This window comes from Saccoglossus kowalevskii, chromosome 8, assembly GCF_978046115.1.
Source record: "Saccoglossus kowalevskii chromosome 8, keSacKowa6.1, whole genome shotgun sequence".
Classification (NCBI taxonomy): domain Eukaryota; kingdom Metazoa; phylum Hemichordata; class Enteropneusta; family Harrimaniidae; genus Saccoglossus; species Saccoglossus kowalevskii.
The window spans coordinates 797,936-822,184 of record NC_140648.1 but is presented as its reverse complement, the minus strand read 5'-3'; the positions used below and the strand labels follow the sequence as shown (position 1 = coordinate 822,184).

At 40.0% G+C, this 24,249-nt stretch overlaps 1 long non-coding RNA gene across 1 annotated transcript; it reads left to right on the top strand.

Moving 5' to 3' along the window:
* The first annotated feature begins 17,546 nt into the window (after window positions 1-17,546).
* LOC146739207 (uncharacterized) lies at window positions 17,547-22,165 on the top strand. Its single transcript, XR_014930128.1, has 2 exons — window positions 17,547-17,593; window positions 22,031-22,165. It is a non-coding gene; the product is annotated as an uncharacterized LOC146739207 (long non-coding RNA).
* The last annotated feature ends 2,084 nt before the right edge of the window (window positions 22,166-24,249 follow it).

The window sequence follows — 24,249 nt, the reverse complement described above, 5'->3', positions numbered from 1 at the left end:
GTTGGTCCTACCATGGGCAATCGGAGGGCACCCCAAGCACAGAAAACACAACGCCCTAGGGCGTTGTCCGCTAGCTGTAGTCAGCCAGGAGGCAAGCGCTTATACCCTTCCATGGGAGGGGAGGGTAGTGGCGCGCCCCCAGGGAGGTAAGAGCCAGGTGGTGGCTTCTCACCCTCCCTGGACGGACGTCTACCTGGCAGCAGGGGAGGCATGTTTGACGCTCACCTCTGCAACCGGGGGGACAGGCACGTGTTCGGTGAATGGCCAGGTCACAACTTAGTGACTACTTCAGGCCTTGGGGACTCACCTCATGGGGGAAGGAAGCACCCCCCCCCCTCGCAACTGCCGAACACGTGGCCACATATCCCTGTCAACACAGATTGCGCCGGTGTAGTCCAGTTTGGAGACAACGGGTACGGGATACCGCGGACGCAATCAGACAGGAAGTAGCAGTTTGCTGGGGAAAGACGCCATACACAGGGTACATCAGCTGGGGCTAAGGCCAGGCTTCTACCCAAATGGGTTTGTAGTACCAAATCTACAAATGGCAGGCGTCCAGTTTTGGTCCTAGGCAGACTGAATCAGTACATGCTCCTCGATCGGTTCCACATGGAGACACCATTCAGGGTTCTTCTCTCCATCCACAGTTTTGACTGGCTAGCCCCGTTAGACTTAAGCGGGGCCTACCTGCACGTACCGATGCACCCAGCGAGTTGCCATCTCCTTCGAATCGCCCAGCTGGGCCAAGTATTCGAATCTTGGGTGCCTCCCTGTTTGGGTTAGACACAGGATTCACAGTCAATTCGTCCCAATTCACATTCGTCCCAACACATTCGTCCCACAAGTCGATTCGTCCCAATTCACATTCGTCCCACAAGTCGATTCGTCCCAATTCACATTCGTCCCACAAGTCGATTCGTCCCAATTCACATTCGTCCCACAAGTCGATTCGTCCCAATTCACATTCGTTCCAATTCACATTCGTCCCAATTCACATTCGTCCATTTTTTTAAATTTTTGGTCAGCGTTACGATCTTGAGCAGGGTCAATTTCTATGCCAACTGTTACTGACACGCTAACTAATAACTCCACGTTGCGTGTACAGTGTATTTGTATTTATTAACCAATAACTCCACGTTGCGTGTACGGTGTATTTGTATTTATTAACTAATAACTTGTACGTTGCGTGTACGGTGTATTTGTATTTATTAACTAATAACTTGCACGTTGCATGTACGATGTATTTGTATTTATTAACTAATAACTTGTACGTTGCATGTACGATGTATTTGTATTTATTAACTAATAACTCTACGTTGCATGTCAGGTGTGTTTGTATTTATTTATTAACTAATAACTTGTACGTTGCATGTACGGTGTATTTGTATTTATTAACTAATAACTCTACGTTGCGTGTACGGTGTATTTGTTTATAACGTCGGCAAAAACAAAATGGCATAATAAACAATTACGCATGCCAGTGCTTGACGTGTACGTGAACAGTTCGTTGTTTGGATTTTTTGTGTTTATTTGGCGAGTTAGTAGTGGGCTAACTTTAAATCTGATGAATCGATCGACTTGTGGGACGAATCGACTTGTGGGACGAATCGACTTTGGGACGAATTAACCTGTGGGACGAATCGACTTGAGACGAATCGACTTGTGGGACGAATCGACTTGGGACGAATGTGATTTGGGACGAATCGACCGTCCCCCAGACACAGCGCCCTACGTGTTCACCAGAGTGATGAAACAGGTAGTGCTGCTGCTTCACCAGATGTCGGTACACCTCAATCCGTACCCAGACTTCCGGTTACCAACAACCCGGGCAAGGGGTAATAGCCGAACGTGTCAGGCTAACACAGGATTTACTTCACCAGTTGGGCTCATTCGTAAATCGACAAGTCCCACCTCGACCCAACGTGCAGTTGGTGTCCCTGGGCATGGAGTTTTGACACAGAGGTATGCTTGGCTTAGCTATTTCAAGCGTATTGCTTAGCGCTAGGCAGCCTAGCCGAATGCCTAGTCAGCGTTCCCTCTGTGTCCCTCCGCGAACTAACACGGATCATCGAAATGATGACCTCGGTTCGAAGGGTCGTTCCCCAGGCCGCACTACGCAGCCGCCCGGTATAACGCTTGTTATAGCGCCGAGCTCTCCTATGGGAACTAGATAGGCGGGTTTCGATCTCGGACCAAGTGAAGGAAGCCCTGCCCTGGTGGTCGTCACTGGCCAACCTCGGACAGGGGAGCCCCTTGGGCCCGCTCGCCGCAGGTATGACTCTGGTAATAGATACCTCCCCCTAGGGTTGGGGAGCGCATCTATTGGGCCAATAAGCCTGAGGATATGGCCCCGCATTAGTTTCGGGACTACCATATCAACCGGCTCGAACTGAGAGCAGTGTACTTAGCACTACCACGCTTTCTACCCGTAGTTCGAGACCACAGAGTCCTGCTCCGCACAGGCCACGCAGCGGTGGTCTCCTTCAAGAAGGGGCGGGGGAACGCGTTCCCCATCGTTGTCAGTCCTAACGGAGCAAAATCCTCCTTTGGTGCCTGGAATACAATGTGGAGCTAACTGCACACCACCTTCCAGGGGTGAGAAACAGTCTGGTGACGCCCCTTTCAGAGCGGCTCCGTCTCCAGAACACGGAGTAGCTGATACCCCAGTGGGTAGCCTCTAGGCTGTTTTCGGCCATGGGACGGTCTAAGGTTGGACCGTTTTGCCGCACTCCGGAACGCCAAGCTCCCGACGTACGTAACACTCCTGCTGACTCCAGGAGCCTGGGCCAGGGTCACTTTGCTAGCCCAGTGGACCCACTTAGTTGTGTACGCCTTTCCTCCCTTCCCGCTAGTTCACCGGGCACCAGAGAAATACTTCGACAGGTGCACACCCACATATTATCATGGGTTGCACCCAATTGGCCAAGCAAGGCCTAGTTTCCACTTCTGTTGGGAAGGCTAATCGAAGCGCCAGCAGTGCTTCCGGACTTACGGGACCTGCCGTCCCAACCAGACGGCGCACTACCCAGCAGGTATCACTTACACGCATAGAGGCTCTCAGTAGACCCGCACATATGAAAGCCTTATCTGAGCGGGCTGCCAACGTCCTGGCCAGGGCGAACAGGGATCCCACCTACGCGGCCTACATTTCTAGGCTGCAAGCATACACTGATTGGTGTAGCAGAATGGAGATTGATCCATACCATCCCTCTATTGGCTAGGTAGCAGGCTCCTTCGTCCACCTGTTTGACGAAGTGGGTTTGTTCTACGCAGCGAGCGTTGGCTACAGGTTGGTCTTGTCCCCCACCACTCAGAACGTACGGGAACAAGACTAGCCGATTGTCCTATTTTTAGGAGACTATTTACTGCTTTCCAGACGCCAAGACCCCATACAAGGGAGCCGCCCAACTGGGACTCGTCGGCTGTGTTGTCTGCTCTAAGCAGACTGCCTTTTGAGCCTCTCCAATCAGCCCCACTCAATTTTTTGATGTGGAAAATAGTCTTCCTACTGGCCCTCGCCTCAGGTAGGCGCCGGTCAAAGCTAGGCGCGCACTATCCTTTGCGGACGGTTGTGCCGCTTTTATGGGCGATCAAGTTGTACTAAAACACGAATCGGGTTCTCACCAAGAACCAAATCCCAGGACACGATCCTCAACCGATCGTCATCCCCCGGCTGGCAAATATTGTCAGTCCGGAGGATCAGGAGGAATTGCTTCTCTGCCCGGTCCGAGCGCTGAGTTGCTACGAGAACCGTACCAGGTTTTCTAGACTGGGAACCAAACACATGTTTTTGTGTTACGGCCCTGACAAGCGGGATAAGCCGGTTTCCTCGACTTCCATCCCCAGGTGGATTACTGCGACTGTACTGGAGGTCTATAATACACTATCCTCCTCAACACAGACCTTGCAGAGACACCAAGTACAAGAACATGAGGTCCGTGCGATTGCTAACTCACTAGCGCTAGCGTCAGGTGCCCCCCTCAAACACATTCTGAGGGCAGGCTTCTGGAGAACCCAGAACGTCTTCATCAACTACTACCTAAGAAACACCCAATCTATTGAGCAGGGTCTCTTCAGGTTAGGCCCCGTCGTAGTGGGTCAGGCCTTGTTTGCTGACCCAGCCCGAACGACTTCAGGGGCCTCTGCGCATAGGCGATAAGTCAGTCTCTGCATTTTTGCGGGCAGATTGTCTGTTCCACTAGCACTTCCTGGAAGCTCCCAGGTTTCGCTTCTGTCGACCTACGCCCTCATGCGAACTGTTTCGGTCCTACTTCAAGCTATCACCCCCAAGTTCGGCTTGGGTCTAGCTTTCTCGGGCACACCGAACCCCTGTCACCACAGCAGCATTGGCTTCTTGCTTCTGGGACAGCACAGGCAAGGTAAGACACCACCCTTCTTGGGTCTTAACTTAGGTTTTTGGGTTTGTTTTTCATCCCGGACTGGGGGAAAGTCTTTCATCATTCTCCTTTATTTTCTGTTTGCTCGGAAAAACCCGCCACCTATCGGTGTCTGACTCTGCCTACAGTTCAAAATAGTCATTTTGACTGACCAGAGTCTATGGTGGGTAATTGAACGTAGTGAATTTAGGCTAGGGTTCTCTGAACCCGCCTATTCACATAGTTCATACCCACCATAGACTCCGGGTCCCCCCCAACCTCCCCACTCTTTCCGTCGCGTTGGTCTAAGTCCTCGAGGCGGAGAGAAAGGAACCAGAGTGAAGGACGGCTACCTGTGGCGCTGCCAGGTGGCCTCGGTTACGTGGGTTCGTGACGTAAGGGGTAAAAGAATCTTGAGGTCATGGGGCTTCCCCTGACCTAGATTCTATCTCTCTGTCACCGGCAGAATCGCTGATTAATGCCTACAGTTCAAAATAGTCATTTTGACTGACCGGAGTCTATGGTGGGTATGAACTATGTGAATAGGCGGGTTCGGAGAACCCTCGCCTAAGTTTTTTACATGTACTATGTTGTAAAATCTGTTGACATGGATATGTTACTTGAAATCCTAAAACTGTGTGGCATCTTGTTGAAGGAGAGATGTGGGGCTTGTGCACAAATAAAAAATGGGATACAACATGTACTGAAAAATTTCACCTCAAATTTTGTAGACATGTTTTAAATATTAGCAACAGCACAAGCAATATAGCAGTTAGAATGGATTCTGGTAGACTGCCACTTGTCTATTATTTACACTATAAGTCATTTACATATTTCAAACACTTGATTTCATTAAAGGAAGACAATATTGCATACAATGCATTGATTGAAATGCAGAATCACACCCAGAATGATCATTGGCTGTCAAGACTAACAAAAATTAAAAAGGAATACAGTATTAATCAAGATGTCACAAAGCTAAACTTTCAAAAAATCTCAGCAAGTCACTGTCTTGATATCTGGAAGAAGGACATGCAAAGGGCAGATTCAAAACTCAGAACATATCAGCTTTTCAAAAATGATATAAAACAAGAAGTCTACATAGATCAGCTTAATGATAGACAGGCATTCAGAATTCAGACTGAGCAGCCACAAATTACATATAGAAACAGGTAGACATACACGACCAAAAACAAATATTGAGGACAGAAAATGCATCAAGTGCCAAGTCATATAGGATGAAGTGCACTTTATCACAGAATGTGTACTTTATGAATCTGAAAGACAGGAATTATATTCCTTGTATGATAACATCAATGGTATCAAAAACAAGGACAAATTTATATGTATTATGAATGCCCATACTAGACAACAATTACTGGGGTTAATTAAATATATCAAAACAGCGTATACAATAAGAGAGCAAATAATATTACCACAGTTTGTTTGTTTTCTTGTTTGTTTGTCACACTTTTTGTTTTGTTTGTTTTTAACTTTATTACCTTCTACATGCTTTTTAATTGAGTAATTAGACAATGAAGATGGTATTATATATCCAACATGTTATATATTTTCTGAAAGCTTATTATATAAACTTTGTAAAACTTGTCTTTATTTTAAATATCCAGAATGCGTTTTTGATTTTGGGTCAAAAATATGCTTTTTTGGACAAAAGTGGTTTTAAAAAAATAGCTTAAAAACTTCAAGTCCGTTTGTGGGTAAAATTACATCACTGGATACCTTGGTATACTACTAATTCAAATGCGTCCACTCATCTCTCTAACGGCTTTCAAAGTCGCACAGCATGACCTCAAAGTTCACTCTTTTCTATTTTTGCATAATTTATATATCCATGTTAATTGCGGACTTGTTATTTTTGTTCCACTCGCCGTAATAAACTGTCCGGACGCATTTTGAAGGGGGAACACCTTGTCAATAATGTGAGAAAATTTTGAGGCAAATGGCCAAAGCGTTTATCAGCTATTTTAATTTAAACCCCAAGAATTCACCAAAAATAGAAGACGAGAAAAAGGCTAATTTGCATATTTGCGCGTTAAACCGGGAATTACTGCTTTGTCATACTTTCTAGACTATTGAAATTGAAAGTTAACGTATAGACATAAACATTTTATGTAAAATGGTTGGACCAGAACAACTGCTCTTGAATATATAAATCAGAAACACGTCATCCATACCAGTGTTTTGATGGGGTCGGTAAAAACACGTGGCAATGGCCAGTAAATATGACGTCATCTCATGAATTATTAAACAGGGGGCGGTCCTAGGAAGGTGACCTTTTATCACGATCAAAACTTCACGGCTTCTCTTCGATATATTTTCAATAAAAAATCTACGAGTATTTCAGAGCCTATGGTTTACCGTGAAGAGTACAAAGTGGGATATTAAATTATTTATCCTCGATGATTTTTATGTAGTATTGAGAACCAACTCCAGGAAGCGAACGCACAATAATGAGTAATTGCGTAATCCTAGAATCGAAACACGAGGCACAGAAGTTTTGTTCATCGTTTCCAATCCCATTTTTCCCACTGCAACATATTTGTTAAAAGAAATATTTGAATTCTGTTCGTTTTTTAAGGAGGCAATTTTTTATTTTTTCCGATTTTGTTAACGCCTTATTCAGGGATTTTCTAAGACAGTCGCAGACAGTCAGCGCACGGATGTACGTACAAAACATGCTGTTGTACTACCGGCGACGTCGCCTGCAAGAAAAGAGCTCCAGCTCCTAACGTAAAAGTTTTAAAATTTCGACCGGTTTTAAATAATTTGTGTTGGAAATCTGACATGGTTTAAGAGTGCAAAATTAAGGTGCATTTTCGAGCGGTCGTTTTTTTCTGAATAGAAATCGGCAAATGAAAAAAATAGGAGTGCTAAACAGTGTGCTTCGTTAGTTTAAAAAAATGGAATGTCCGTCAAATTGACGTAAACTTCCCCATTTTTCACGGAAAAAGTAAAGGTCGTGGCCGAGTTGCAGGCTAAAAAACTCAAAAATCAAAGCAAAATCATCAATCAGTAAGTATTATGACAAGGAAAACAAAACATCAGACGCGGAGAAGCGGCCAGCACAAAATCTAATAGGTCAAAAGAGTTGTTAATGTATCAAGTTACTTCTCTCTGTGATTTATTTTTCATTGAAATTATTTGCTTGTTTTCAATTAATTTTAGCGTACCTCTGCAATTTATTTTAGCATTGTCAGTTGTTTGCTTCATTGAATTAAACGGAGTTCGTCCGGTTGCAAAAAAGCTGTCTCGCACCACCTAGCAAAACTTGCGAATGATCCAAGTACAGGTACCCATTGGACAAAAGATACACGAAAGTTTGTATCTCCCCGACCCAGTGCAATGTATCCGGTTAGAATCAAAGCTCACGTGTCCCTTATTTGAGGGACCAGATTCTGCCGTAAATTCGGGATGGGATTTAGAAAAAAATAAAATGGGACTTTTAAGGTGTATTTTGGCGTCATTTTCGGACATTTCAATCATTCCTGATGCCTAAAATAGAGTCTAGGTTTTACCGTAGTCATTGACGCCTATTCAAGAGTATGATGTTTATCGTGACTAGCGTGAATGGGTAAGCTTCGTTTCGACAATGAGCAGTTATCATTGTAAACAATGTTAAATTATTCTTCATATGCTCAGTTTATTTTTTGGGAACAATTATTTAAAAATAAAATCTCTCAGTCAATCAGAAACTCGGATTCACGCCTTCAGGGAAAGTCACGTTTGGACGCTCACATCGATTCTGTTTTTCGTTCGGTGGACTGATGCCTTCAGTGTAGCTTTTGCCTCTTCCGACATAGAAATCATCCGAATCTTCTTTCTACCTCTCTTTGTTTTCACATCACGCATAATGTAATGATAAAAACTAGGAAAAAACGCGTAGGAAATATAATGTTTGGTTTGCTAGCGAGCGATAACTGATTTGAGAATAATTGCACATGCGCGTGAATTGAATGAACTATGACCCGTACAATCTCGATTTGCACGTTGTCAATCAAAGGTCCTGTTATTTGATTACTCAAGTAAGCCCCCCCCCCAAATCCGCCATCCAATCAAAGTCACATGTATTTTGCTGTTGTTTCAACACGCCATGTGTGCTGTTTTAGCAAGCACTGTAATGAAGCCGGAATTAATTTTCTGAAACATACACAGTATGACTTGCTGACAAATGTGACGTGTGTGAGCATTTTTTCCAATAAATATACTGCATACAGTCGATAAGAATATAATATAATAGTTTATTACGCAACTGTAATCTGTTGTGGATACTGTAAGGTAAAAATAGTGTAAAATAAAACCAATGAAAATAACTACAAAAATAGTGTAAAATAAAGCAACTAAAAATAACTACAAATTTAAAACTTCTAATAACTACAAAAAATCAGAAAGTAATAAAAATACAGTAAATAAAGTAAAGGTAAAGGTTCTCCCTACCCAGGGGTTTACACAGGCGGTGCTTTGTATATGGTATTTTTAAGATATAGAGACACAGAGCAATGTTATTTTCCATAATTTTTAAGAATATTATGTCTTTGTTCTTTTCACTTGAGGTAATTTCGCAGTTTTTCAGGAGGATTGTTCTTTCATTTTCAAAATGTGAGCAGCTCAAAAGAAAATGTTTTTCATCCTCAATATTGCCTTGATCCCATTTTTTACAGACTCTTTCTGCTGCTGGTAGTTTTGGTTTTCTTCTTCTCCCCAGTTCAATTTCCAAAATGTGATCACTAAGCCTGAATTATGATAACATTCTTCGTAAGCTAAAGTTATTTATTTCATTTAGGTAATTTTCAAATTCATAGTTTATTTTAAATTGTTTATATGTCCTAAGTTTATTGCCTTCATTTTTGTCTCTACTACTAGTGGACGAGTTTAGCTGCTCCTTCCAAGACTGTTTGTATTGGTCTCTTAATTTCACTTTCATGATATTTGATGACTGGCTAATATTATCTACATTGTGCTGTTCTTTTGCTTACTCCATTTCCTTGTGACCAATAATATTTTCAATATGTTTTATCCACTTTTATTTAATTGCTTTGTTTTCATTTAATGCACATTTCAGAATATTATTGTCAGCAAACATGCTAAGTCTATACCAATATTAAATTTTTGCTAGAGTTATTTTTATTCTAATTGGAAATCTTCCTAACTCTGCTCTTACACCAATAGTTGGTGTCAGTGACACCAAGTATAAAGCGGTAAAACTGACTACCCACTTGCTCTAACATATTGGTGTCATTTGATATCTCGTCAGCCCAAATTTCAGCACCATACATTATGATTGGTGTTATTAACTGGTCAAACAGTTTCAAGCATGATGAAGTTGATATCATTTTATGATTCAGTATTGAATGTCGGACACAAAATAACGCCTTCATTGCTTTATTCTATAACATTGATTGTGCTAATTTAAACTTCCCATTAGGTGTAATCATTATACCCAAGTAGCAAAATTCTGTTACTGTTGTTATGTTTTTGTCATCTAGCGTGAATTTGAGATTTTTTATCATTCTGTTACCAGTGTTGAAAGCCATTACTTTTCTTTTATTTATGTTTACAACAAGATTCCATTGGTTACAGTAATTTGATAATTTGTTCAAACAATTTTGTAACCCATCTTGACTTGATAATATCATAGAAATTACCATTTATTCCTAAATTTTGTAATTTTAGAAATAGTGCATCTTGCCAAACAAGGTCAAACGCTTTTCTGAAGTCGATGAAGCAACTGTGCAAGCGTTTTAGATTGTTTTCTACATTCTGACTGTAAAGTGACTTATCAATTTCTGTTTTTAAGAGAAAGATAGCATCAGTTCTTTTTCGCTTCCGAAAACCAAACTGCAGTTGGGTTAGTAAATTATTTAGAATTGAGCTGGAGTTGTTGTTTGCAGGACAACACAACTGATTTATAATTGAGCTGGAGTTGTTGTTTGCTGGACAACACAACTGATTTATAATTGAGCTGGAGTTGTTGTTTGCTGGACAACACAACTGATTTATAATTGAGCTGGAGTTGTTGTTTGCTGGACAACACAACTGATTTATAATTGAGCTGGAGTTGTTGTTTGCTGGACAACACAACTGATTTAGAATTGAGCTGGAGTTGTTGTTTGCTGGACAACACAACTGATTTATAATTGAGCTGGAGTTGTTGTTTGCTGGACAACACAACTGATTTAGAATTGAGCTGGAGTTGTTGTTTGCTGGACAACACAACTGATTTATAATTGAGCTGGAGTTGTTGTTTGCTGGACAACACAACTGATTTAGAATTGAGCTGGAGTTGTTTGCTGGACAACACAACTGATTTAGAATTGAGCTGGAGTTGTTGTTTGCTGGACAACACAACTGATTTAGAATTGAGCTGGAGTTGTTGTTTGCTGGACAATACAACTGATTTATAATTGAGCTGGAGTTGTTGTTTGCTGGACAACACAACTGATTTAGAATTGAGCTGGAGTTGTTGTTTGCTGGACAATACAACTGATTTATAATTGAGCTGGAGTTGTTGTTTGCTGGACAACACAACTGATTTATAATTGAGCTGGAGTTGTTGTTTGCTGGAGAACACAACTGATTTAGAATTGAGCTGGAGTTGTTGTTTGCTGGACTACACAACTGATTTATAATTGAGCTGGAGTTGTTGTTTGCTGGACAACACAACTGATTTAGAATTGAGCTGGAGTTGTTGTTTGCTGGACAACACAACTGATTTAGAATTGAGCTGGAGTTGTTGTTTGCTGGACAACACAACTGATTTATAATTGAGCTGGAGTTGTTGTTTGCTGGACAATACAACTGATTTATAATTGAGCTGGAGTTGTTGTTTGCTGGACAACACAACTGATTTAGAATTGAGCTGGAGTTGTTGTTTGCTGGACAATACAACTGATTTAGAATTGAGCTGGAGTTGTTGTTTGCTGGACAACACAACTGATTTATAATTGAGCTGGAGTTGTTGTTTGCTGGACAACACAACTGATTTATAATTGAGCTGGAGTTGTTGTTTGCTGGACAAAACAACTGATTTAGAATTGAGCTGGAGTTGTTGTTTGCTGGACAACACAACTGATTTATAATTGAGCTGGAGTTGTTGTTTGCTGGACAACACAACTGATTTAGAATTGAGCTGGAGTTGTTGTTTGCTGGACAACACAACTGATTTAGAATTGAGCTGGAGTTGTTGTTTGCTGGACAACACAACTGATTTATAATTGAGCTGGAGTTGTTGTTTGCTGGACAACACAACTGATTTATAATTGAGCTGGAGTTGTTGTTTGCTGGACAACACAACTGATTTAGAATTGAGCTGGAGTTGTTGTTTGCTGGACAACACAACTGATTTAGAATTGAGCTGGAGTTGTTGTTTGCTGGACAATACAACTGATTTATAATTGAGCTGGAGTTGTTGTTTGCTGGACAACACAACTGATTTAGAATTGAGCTGGAGTTGTTGTTTGCTGGACAACACAACTGATTTAGAATTGAGCTGGAGTTGTTGTTTGCTGGACAACACAACTGATTTAGAATTGAGCTGGAGTTGTTGTTTGCTGGACAATACAACTGATTTAGAATTGAGCTGGAGTTGTTGTTTGCTGGACAACACAACTGATTTAGAATTGAGCTGGAGTTGTTGTTTGCTGGACAACACAACTGATTTATAATTGAGCTGGAGTTGTTGTTTGCTGGACAACACAACTGATTTAGAATTGAGCTGGAGTTGTTTGCTGGACAACACAACTGATTTATAATTGAGCTGGAGTTGTTGTTTGCTGGACAACACAACTGATTTAGAATTGAGCTGGAGTTGTTGTTTACTGGACAACACAACTGATTTATAATTGAGCTGGAGTTGTTGTTTGCTGGACAACACAACTGATTTATAATTGAGCTGGAGTTGTTGTTTGCTGGACAACACAACTGATTTAGAATTGAGCTGGAGTTGTTGTTTGCTGGACAACACAACTGATTTAGAATTGAGCTGGAGTTGTTGTTTGCTGGACAATACAACTGATTTATAATTGAGCTGGAGTTGTTGTTTGCTGGACAACACAACTGATTTATAATTGAGCTGGAGTTGTTGTTTGCTGGACAACACAACTGATTTAGAATTGAGCTGGAGTTGTTGTTTGCTGGACAATACAACTGATTTAGAATTGAGCTGGAGTTGTTGTTTGCTGGACAACACAACTGATTTATAATTGAGCTGGAGTTGTTGTTTGCTGGACAACACAACTGATTTATAATTGAGCTGGAGTTGTTGTTTGCTGGACAAAACAACTGATTTAGAATTGAGCTGGAGTTGTTGTTTGCTGGACAACACAACTGATTTATAATTGAGCTGGAGTTGTTGTTTGCTGGACAACACAACTGATTTAGAATTGAGCTGGAGTTGTTGTTTGCTGGACAACACAACTGATTTAGAATTGAGCTGGAGTTGTTGTTTGCTGGACAACACAACTGATTTATAATTGAGCTGGAGTTGTTGTTTGCTGGACAACACAACTGATTTATAATTGAGCTGGAGTTGTTGTTTGCTGGACAACACAACTGATTTAGAATTGAGCTGGAGTTGTTGTTTGCTGGACAACACAACTGATTTAGAATTGAGCTGGAGTTGTTGTTTGCTGGACAATACAACTGATTTATAATTGAGCTGGAGTTGTTGTTTGCTGGACAACACAACTGATTTAGAATTGAGCTGGAGTTGTTGTTTGCTGGACAACACAACTGATTTAGAATTGAGCTGGAGTTGTTGTTTGCTGGACAACACAACTGATTTAGAATTGAGCTGGAGTTGTTGTTTGCTGGACAATACAACTGATTTAGAATTGAGCTGGAGTTGTTGTTTGCTGGACAACACAACTGATTTAGAATTGAGCTGGAGTTGTTGTTTGCTGGACAACACAACTGATTTATAATTGAGCTGGAGTTGTTGTTTGCTGGACAACACAACTGATTTAGAATTGAGCTGGAGTTGTTTGCTGGACAACACAACTGATTTATAATTGAGCTGGAGTTGTTGTTTGCTGGACAACACAACTGATTTAGAATTGAGCTGGAGTTGTTGTTTACTGGACAACACAACTGATTTATAATTGAGCTGGAGTTGTTGTTTGCTGGACAACACAACTGATTTATAATTGAGCTGGAGTTGTTGTTTGCTGGACAACACAACTGATTTAGAATTGAGCTGGAGTTGTTGTTTGCTGGACAACACAACTGATTTAGAATTGAGCTGGAGTTGTTGTTTGCTGGACAACACAACTGATTTAGAATTGAGCTGGAGTTGTTGTTTGCTGGACAACACAACTGATTTATAATTGACCAATACTCATTTTGGTTTGCATTGCCCATTGCATCAAGTTCATTTATCATTGAGTTTTTAAAATATTTTTTGTTCATTCTAATTAGTTTTGTATAATGTTTTTTTCATTGCATGGTAGTTTTGTTTGACGATTGGATTGTTCGGTTGTTGTGATAAAATCTTTGCAAGTTTGATGAGTTCTAATAGGTATTGTGCACATTATAGATGCATACCGTAGACGACATACGAAAGTGTCTTGTATATGATCGGGTGTTTTAGGTTGAAACATTGCATGTGTAACAGTTTTGTGAGGTGCTTCAAAATAAAACGGTTTGGAAAAAAGTGTTTTGTTACTCTTATGAACTTGTGTACATGTCATATACATAAACATGCATAGTTGAGTGTTTTACCTTGAGACATTACATGTGTATTTTATGATAAAACAATTTGGAAGAAGTGTCTCAAATTGAACACTTTTCGAGAAAAATGTGAGAATGCTACAACTACCGTTCACCAAATGCGGAATAATAACATCCGTTAGGCTACGAGGTACTTAATTCATCAAGTGCCTCGATTTCTAGTTGTACTTAGGTTGGTAAGACCATATAGGTTGGTGCTTGACATAACATTATTTTCTGAAGGTATTGTAATGACCCATCTCATTATGCGTTGAATTACGTCACTTTCGCGCGAAATATATCACTGGCAGCGATTGTTTTGCAATGTATCACAACTGAAAGTTCAAGCTGACTTTGTTTTGGCTATAGGAGTAGGTGGGTCGAGATGTCCAACGAAAAAAGGGTTTCGAGATTTTTGGGGGTCGAGATGTCCAGTACCCGAAATCGCTGATAGCCCCGACATGCTATAAATCGATTGCCTTTATTCACGGTCAGGCGACTGTGTTCAGGTTTTCGCCTGTTACATGGAGATTCTGAATTGCGTCTTCAAGTATTAAAGTGTGGGAATTATATGTAATTCCTACTGGAACTGAGTCAATATGTTTCGTCTGAATCACGAGGTCGGTTGGGATGGAGGTGAAGCCGGTGTGAAATCCCGGTGTCTCCATTCATCGAGACTTGTGTGACACGCATCCGGTTAAACCCACAGGCGCTCGGAACGTTTCTTGGCTAATAAAAAATGACCTAAAGTGGGATCGGCATAGTTAGTCAGTCGCCGGTACATTCCCCTACTACTCATATAATACCAGTTAAGTAAGGCTAACCGAGTCGTGACCTCGATGTGGTTCGTAACCAGTCTTGTGATTGGTTGTTGACGAAATGCTGAACAAGCCGTGCCGTGCGTTCGGGCAAACCGTTAGGAATTCCTAAATGGAGTTAATTTGTGTAGTTTTCTTGATTTATTCTGCAGATATCGGTAAAATGTAGGTAAGGCTTTGGCGAAATTTGAAGGAGCAACTAATATTCTTCAACCTGGTATTTTTTTTTAGATTTTATTTTTCATTCTTTTCGTCTGTTTTTTCACAGTCACTTGCGGGCTGAAAATCAATAAATACTAATTTTCAATAAAAATCATCCGCTATACGTATATAAATAAACAAGTTGTGAAACACGGCACCGAGTAAATCGACACCCTGTCGATTTCAAATGTCGATTTCTTACCTTAAAATGCGAAACAAAAATGTTAGAGGGGATCAGGTGTTACGTTAATAACCATTGTTCATAATCGCTAACTTGGTTTTATTCAAAACTGCACAAATCTCGCGTTTTCTGATGATATCCGACGATTTCATGAACGAAAATGGCCAGCAGCCAGAATTTGAAAGTAATATCATCATGTAAAAAAAAAATGTTTAAAATGATTGTATTTGATATAGACTGAACATGTTGGGGGAAAAATAAATCTAAAATAATAAAATCCCTGCCTAACTACCCAATAGTTTTTACTCTAATACTGGAAACACCAAATTTGTTTTTCATTGGCCTCATAATGGTTTGAGATCTTTTTAACATGATCCACATAAATAATGAGGGATGAACTGGGATTCTGTACAAACAGGTCCATGCATTTACATTCTATGTTTCTGGTTTGATGTTGACTCATTTACAGCCCTGTCATTGGTGATACAAGGAGTTTACTCCTTATAGCATGTGTGTGGGCTGTCTTATGCAAACCAACAATGCTGTTTTTGCACATGGTCAATTCACTCCGGTTATATGTCAGATGACACATTACCATTGCCATGCGATAAATTTATTACTTTTACCGGTTCTATCAGTCTGATGGAATTGATATCATCATTGATAACTCTATGAAGTACAATTACATTCCATATAGTCTCTTTGCACCTACTTTATTTTGTATTCATTCTGAATGGACAGTTGCATGAACATACAATAGCCTAAAAGTAAGGGGGTGTATTTGTACAACATCCTGTAACTTTGCATGATATGGGTGTATAATACTGTCTTGTAAACAGTTAACTACTGGTTTTGTACAGTTTATTGTTGCTGCACATATACTTATTGAAAACAACAAGATATAGTATTTTCGGCAATATGACTACTACCAAATTGGTCGGTGGTGATACCTATCATTTGGGTCTTCCGTCGACACTTTTGCACCATGAGTCGTTCCATGCACATCATACCAGCTTTAATCATGACATTCCGTTTACAACACTAATTTACCTCATTATAATGTGCATAACCTGTGTTTTCATTGAGAGGATGCTTCAATGCACGGTAGTGCTTTCAGCATCCTCTCACTAATTTTTTACAATGTGCCTCAAGATTTAATTTATGGAAAGTCCAATCAATGTTCTTCCTATTGAACATTCCTCTACTCAACACCTTACTCAAATCATTCATTACAATATATAATCATTACCACTTGTTTTTTTATTTTCTTCCAGGCGAGATAATTCAACCATCACCTGTATCTCCTATTGGTTCAACTTTTTACTTTATTCTTACTCGAATTTTTTTGTAAACTTGTTGTATATTGATGGTTAAGATAAAAAATAAAAACTTTATTTTTTCCTTGTTCATTACAGACGTTTATTCTATTCACACTATTTTTACATGGTTGTCTTCCAACTAGTCATGCTGAGTGATGTCTAATAGCAGCTGGCCAAAGTACAATCGAGTGGTGGGTGGGTCACAGTCAAGTACAAATAAGCCATTCACTGCCAAAAACAAATATAATCATTCTTTCCGATCAAGTACTTTAACCCTCTTGATTCAAATGACATAACCAAAAGACGTAAGACATCACCTACTTCCTATAACACACACCATATTCACATAATTGTTCATACATGTATACATTGTCACAGTAAAATCAATTACATAAATTTACCAACAGCTCCAGCAAATCATCTGCCCATATTATTAACTATAGCCTCTTTTGTAATTCCTCTAATACTTCTATTTTGTGTTTCAATTACATAATGTTAGTCCAAAAATGTCAGCTTCTATTATTTGAACACAATCCTATTATCAAGGTCACGTTTGTATTGCGCTGGTCCTGCTAACTCTGGACGCAATGATCCCGGGACCCGCCGTAGGCGGCAGTATTTTCATTCGAGGTCAATTTTGGATAACCAGGTCATTCCTAAACGCGTAATTAGGACTGAGTCGAGAATCAATTTTGGGTACCAGAAATCATCCAAAGACGTTTATTTGCGTATAATTTGCGCTGTCAAGACAAAGTTCAGGCTAATAAAATAAGATTGACAGCGTTTTCCCATGAGAAAAAAGTGAATTATTTGTTGAAAAAAGCGGAGAAAAATTGATACGCAAAAATCGTGACGTTGACTCTACGCATGCAATGCAGCGTCATGGAAATTGTCTACAGTACACGTACACGCATCTTTCGATGACGTAATTATTTTGCCAGCCAGCCCAGGACGCCGTACAGACATTGTACTAAGGTAAGAGCCTTTGCCCTTTTCCACAAATTTTAATATATTCTTAACAATTGCTTTACCTCTAAAACTCTGCACACCATGCTATGATCATTCAGTGTTTTGTACTAAACGACCCATCGCTTAGCAAAGCCAATTTTCAGGATTTATTGGCACATGATGTCATGAATCAGAGAAACAAATGACCAAAAATAAATATTGCATCGTATTTAAATCATGGTTCACCGCCAGAGGGCGCAACGCCAGAGCAGAGCAAAACACCCTCACAAACAAAACAAAATACTCGTACACAACAGTGTCTTGGGTCCAGTAGGGGGTAGTTTATTTCTACAAACTAAGTGTTCATCCTAAATCTAAAAGCAGGTAAATGATAAGTCAAACCAGAACTAAAGACTATATCCCCCTGGAAAAACAAAATTCAAAGCAAGCTAAATTCAAATGAATAGAAAATAACAAAATAGATAAGATTAAAGCAAAAACTACCAAACAGGTAAAATCATGAAAACAATTGTGAAAGCATAAACTTGAAAAGGTACAAGCACAAATATTGCAATAAAAACATAACATGTTTCAAACATACAAGAGCAAAAAACAAGTCTAAGTAAAAAACTTGGAATCGCCAGCCCCAACCCTAGGAAAAAACAAAAACTACAAAAAAGGGGTGGGCAAGGGTGGGAAAACCGGCAGCAGCAGCAGGTGAGGTAAATTGGCAGCAAAGGCAGGCAATGCAGGAACACTGAATTAAGAGTGTTAAAACCATGCTTAAATAACGGCGCAAAGCGCCACCTCCGTTAATCCATAGGCAGTCGCCGAATGATTGGTCACCCCCCTCAAATATGCAAAAGTGACCTTTAAGTTAACTAGCCCTATACATGGTAGTTTATAAAAAAAAAAGGCAAATGAGACCTAAGTAAGAAACAGGTAAATATAAATATGCAAATGAGACCTTTGGGTTGAGGAGTCACCCTCAAGCTTCCCCCCTGATTTAAAACCAGTTAACAATTAACTTTGCCTTAAATCATGGTTCACCGCCAGAGGGCGCAACGCCAGAGCAGAGCAAAACACCCTCACAAACAAAACAAAATACTCGTACACAACAGTGTCTTGGGTCCAGTAGGGGGTAGTTTATTTCTACAAACTAAGTGTTCATCCTAAATCTAAAAGCAGGTAAATGATAAGTCAAACCAGAACTAAAGACTATATCCCAAAGGACCCAAGACATCGGTATGCGTAGTTAGGTAGGTGGTAGTTGAGAGGCAAACTGGGCCATGGTCTTTAAGCGAAGTGGGAGAGAGGGGTGCAGATATTTCCTAAATGAGTCACTCTGCCAATCTCCTAAAAGCTTAATCATTTCCGTAGGGATGCCACAATGCAGTGCCCAAGATGCCCCTCCTCTACGAAAGCTATGAGATGAATAATCAGCTGCATTACAAACCAACGGTTGTAAAAGTGACACAAGGCGCTTAGAAAATGCTGGGTAAAGAAGTGGGCGGGAGGGTGAGATAACAAAGGCAGGGCCCTCCTGTGGGGAGGGGGTACCCAGGAATGCAGAAATCACAGCAGACACTGGACATAGTGGGTGATCATGCAGGATGGGGAGTGGCAAGAGCAACTCTCGTTGTCTGGTCTGGATAGTCTTTGACCACCTAACCACAATGCCTAGCCCCCATGGGAATGCAAGAAAATCCCCACGGGACAGGTGCTTGTCAGAAGAAAAACCCTGCAACGATGGTGGTAGGACATTGGACTTCCGCAGCAGCCCGAAAAACATAACTAGACAAACAGCCCAAAAAACCTTGTCCTGCTTGTCTGAGAGATCAAGCTGGGAGCGAATGCCCAAGAGCAGGGCTGGGGTAATTGGCAATTTACGTTGGATTTTAGTGCCTTTTACCCTTGCCACACCTTTGAGCAGTGTTGAAAGGGTGAAGTTATCAGAAAGTGGGTTAGGAAATCCGCACTCAGAGTGCAGGATGCGAATGATGTTCAAATATTGGCGAATAGAATTCACCTTGAGACGGCGCGCCAAATGGGAAACATACCGACAAAGCACCACAGGATCAACTGGTACTGGGTTGTAGTTGAATTTCAAACAGAATTCCAGAAAGGCCTTACGATGGTAAGCAGCAGCAGGTGAGGTAAATTGGCAGCAAAGGCAGGCAATGCAGGAACACTGAATTAAGAGTGTTAAAACCATGCTTAAATAACGGCGCAAAGCGCCACCTCCGTTAATCCATAGGCAGTCGCCGAATGATTGGTCACCCCCCTCAAATATGCAAAAGTGACCTTTAAGTTAACTAGCCCTATACATGGTAGTTTATAAAAAAAAAAGGCAAATGAGACCTAAGTAAGAAACAGGTAAATATAAATATGCAAATGAGACCTTTGGGTTGAGGAGTCACCCTCAAGCTTCCCCCCTGATTTAAAACCAGTTAACAATTAACTTTGCCATAAATGATGACAGCGATTTACTAGGCCTATGGCCTGCGAACTCATATGATGTGTGTGCACGGTGCGACTAGTAACAATTACCTAACCTACCGGTCCTTCACGGCCACAGTTGTCGCGATGCATCTCAATAAAATAGCATCTAAAACCAATTAAGGCTGATATGTGTAAATACTTGTACATTAATAGTCTAGTCTATGCAACCAGCAATAATGACATGCAAGAATGGCATTGGCAAAATGATGACCTCGGATGTAGCCATGTCTAGCTAGGGGCATGGATATGATTTATAGTCTTTGCCCATTAATATAATGTTATAATGTATATAAAGTATGTGATCATGATTAATCTTCATGATCATTTGTGACCACACCATTGATTATTCGGCATAGGCTACCACCCACTGTATAATATTGAGCAGAAAGTCATGCAAGAAATTGCATTTGATTCACCACATTGGCACGGCTGGCTGTATTCATTCTTACTTTTTCATGATCATTGTTTGGCTCACTACAAGTTTCTTGTGATTTAGGCGGATTTTTGTCACATGCAAGAAACAGCAAGAGCTGCAATGTGTACATCAGGGGGCTTTTATCATGCTTGTGATGTTGCTACTGTAGGCAAATGGCCACAGCAGGAATGTACATAACTGTCATTTATTTGGCAGAAACTGATAGGGGCCAATTCCTTGTGCTCACTACATACACATGTACATCAGTGAAGGTTTTTCTGTTGCCAGCTGTCATTTTTGAAATGGTGCCACCGATCAACAGTTCATGCCACTCACCTCAACCTTAAACAATGACATGTGTTGTCATTTGTTATTAATTTTATTTTTATGGAAATGAGTTACCTTTTTCTAAAATAAACAAAATTGGATAGTAATATCATGTAAAAAAAAAATTGTTTAAAATGATTGTATTTGATATAGACTGAACATGTTGGGGAAAAATAAATCTAAAATAATAAAATCCCTGCCTAACTACCCAATAGTTTTTACTCTAATACTGGAAACACCAAATTTGTTTTCCATTGGCCTCATATTGTTTTGAGATCTTTTTAACATGATCCACATAAATAATGAGGGATGAACTGGGATTCTGTACAAACAGGTCCATGCATTTACATTCTATGTTTCTGGTTTGATGTTGACTCATTTACAGCCCTGTCATTGGTGATACCAGGATTTTACTCCTTACAGCATGTGTGTGGCCTGTCTTATGCAAACCAACAATGCTGTTTTTGCACATGATCAATTCACTCTGGTTATATGTCAGATGACACATTACCATTGCCATGCGATAAATTAATTACTTTTACCGGTTCTATCAGTCTGATGGAATTGATATCATCATTGATAACTCTATGAAGTACAACTACATTCCATATAGTCTCTTTGCACCTACTTTATTTCTTATTCATTCTGAATGGACAGTTGCATGAACATACAATAGCCTAAAAGTAAGGGGGTATATTTGTACAACACCCTGTAACTTTGCATGATATGGGTCTATAATACTGTTTTGTACAATGTTGTAAACAGTTAACCACCGGTTTTGTACAGTTTATTGTTGCTGCACATATACTTATTGAAAACAACAAGATATGGTATTTTCGGCAATATGACTACTACCAAATTGGTCGGTGGTGATACCTATCATTTGGGTCTTCTGTCGACACTTATCTGCTTTTGCACCATGAGTCGTTCCATGCACATCATACCAGATTTAATCATGACACTCCGTTTACAACACTAATTTACCTCATTATAATGTGCATAACCTGTGTTTTCATTGAGAGGATGCTTGAATGTACGGTAGTGCTTTCAGCATCCTCTCACTAGTTATTTACAATGTGATTTAATTTATGGAAAGTCCAATCATATCCAAAGCATTTCAACAATGTTCTTCCTATTGAACATTCCTCTACTCAACACCTTACTCAAATCATTCATTACAATATATAATCCTTACCACTTGTTTTTTTATTTTCTTCCAGGCGAGATAATTCAACCATCACCTGTATCTCCTATTGGTTCAACTTTTTACTTTTTTCTTACTCGAATTTTTTTGTAAACTTGTTGTATATTGATGGTTAAGATAAAAAATAAAAATTTTATTTCTTCCTTGTTCATTACAGACGTTTATTCTATTCACACTATTTTTACATGGTTGTCTTCCAACTAGTCATGCTGAGTGATGTCTAAAAGCAGCTGGCCAAATTACAATCGAGTGGTGGGTGGGTCACAGTCAAGTACAAATAAGCCATTCACTGCCAAAGAACAAATATAATCATTCTTTCTGATCAAGTACTTTAACCTCCCCCTCTTGATTCAAATGACATAACCAAAAGACATAAGACATCACCTACTTCCTATAACACACACCATATTCACATAATTGTTCATACATGTATACATTGTCACAGCAAAATAAATTACATAAATTTACCAACGGCTCCAGCAAATCATCTGCCCATATTAACTATAGCCTCTTTTGTAATCCCTCTAATACTTATATTTTGTGTTTCAATTACATAATGTTAGTCCAAAAATGTCAGCTTATATTATTTGAACACAATCCTATTATCAAGGTCACGTTTGTATTGCGCTGGTCCTGCTAACTCTGGATACAATGAAGTATGGTAAGTTCAACAGAAAATAATGTTGTCACAAAAATATGTAGGACCATGATTGAATCAATGACCGGCGAAAATATATATTGAACGCAATGAAGCGTAATCAAGTCACCCACTGTCGTTGTTTAAAGTATGTCGCTCTTTGACGTTTTACTTCAAGTGAGTCAAAATAATATTCTTTGTTCATATACATTGTACAAATCGAGCCCTGGCAAAACAAAGCATTTCATTACAAAAAGGGCATACATAAAAAAAAACGCAATATGGTACGATTGTTTCCCGTTGTGGTAGGTTCACTCCCAACAGCAAAATTATGTGTGATAAATATGCATGTATATAAATTGTATTCAAAAACACCTCGCGTTATTTTTACTGCAACAATTTGAGTTTACTGTTTATTCCTAAAGTTTAATGAGTCGTCAGTCACTTCATGCAAAATCTTGCAGGCGAAGCGCGGGTGGAGATTGACAGCACATCGCGTTTGTTATTGTTGTGCTGTTTAGAATTAGCTTTATTCAGCATTTAACCGATTGCCACTTTTGTGAGGCGTCAACTGTTGACAAACAATAAAGACCGATAGCGGCTTCATCAATAATGTGCATGCTGGTCCAAAATAAAATGCCGTCAGTCTCGTCGTTTCGCGACCTCAGACCAGGATGCGTTTAATACCACACCAAGGGACTAACATGGGATCAGTTTTATCTGTTATATTTTCCCGAACATGACACCTACCTACCTTAATATGTAACAGGGCCGCCATAAAATTGCATTCCAATGATTCGTTTCTGACATAAAAATGACATTCAACCACAGTCACTTCAACGCAAAATAAGAATGTTAGTGAGAACATGGATGTACTAACAAATATCACTGTTACTTAAAATCAGAGCATTGTACCGTCCGCTGTACATAAAATTCAAACAAAGGTCAATTTGATATTTCGAATGAACTGACGATATGACGCTGTTTACAGTGATTTTGTATTTTTCTCGGTTAAAAAACGGCGATTACGGGAACGAGAGTACAAAGATCTCGATTGAAGATTTGTTTTTTCCACAAACAATCTCAGACAAGTCCGCATTAAATCATCGCAACAAAAAAATATGCCGCTAAGACATCGGACAGTTCTAGCAGCCTGACTCGCTCGCAACTGCTACGTTTAGTCACCGTCCCTCAACATGGTGGTTTAGTGTACGTACCATACACGCACAAATAGCATCGTAGACATTCAGAAATTCGATACATTTCAACACATGTAACTTGAAAACAAGTGGCGAGGACATCGGACTTAATTTTATTTCACACAATGCCGATGTAGCTAGCACTCGCAACTACATACAAATCGCCACTAGCAACTGGGGTGTATGGAAAACGAAGACCCTGGAAAACGAAGACCGAAGACCCTGGAAAACGAAGACCATGGAAAACGAAGACCCTGGAATGTTCCTATGACGCCAATGATACACGAATTTGCCCAATATCGGGCATTTACTTTCATTGTGAACTAACTTCCCGTACGAAATTCTTCATAATAAATTAAACTATAACTACTTTTAATTGTGAAATTTCAACGTATGGAA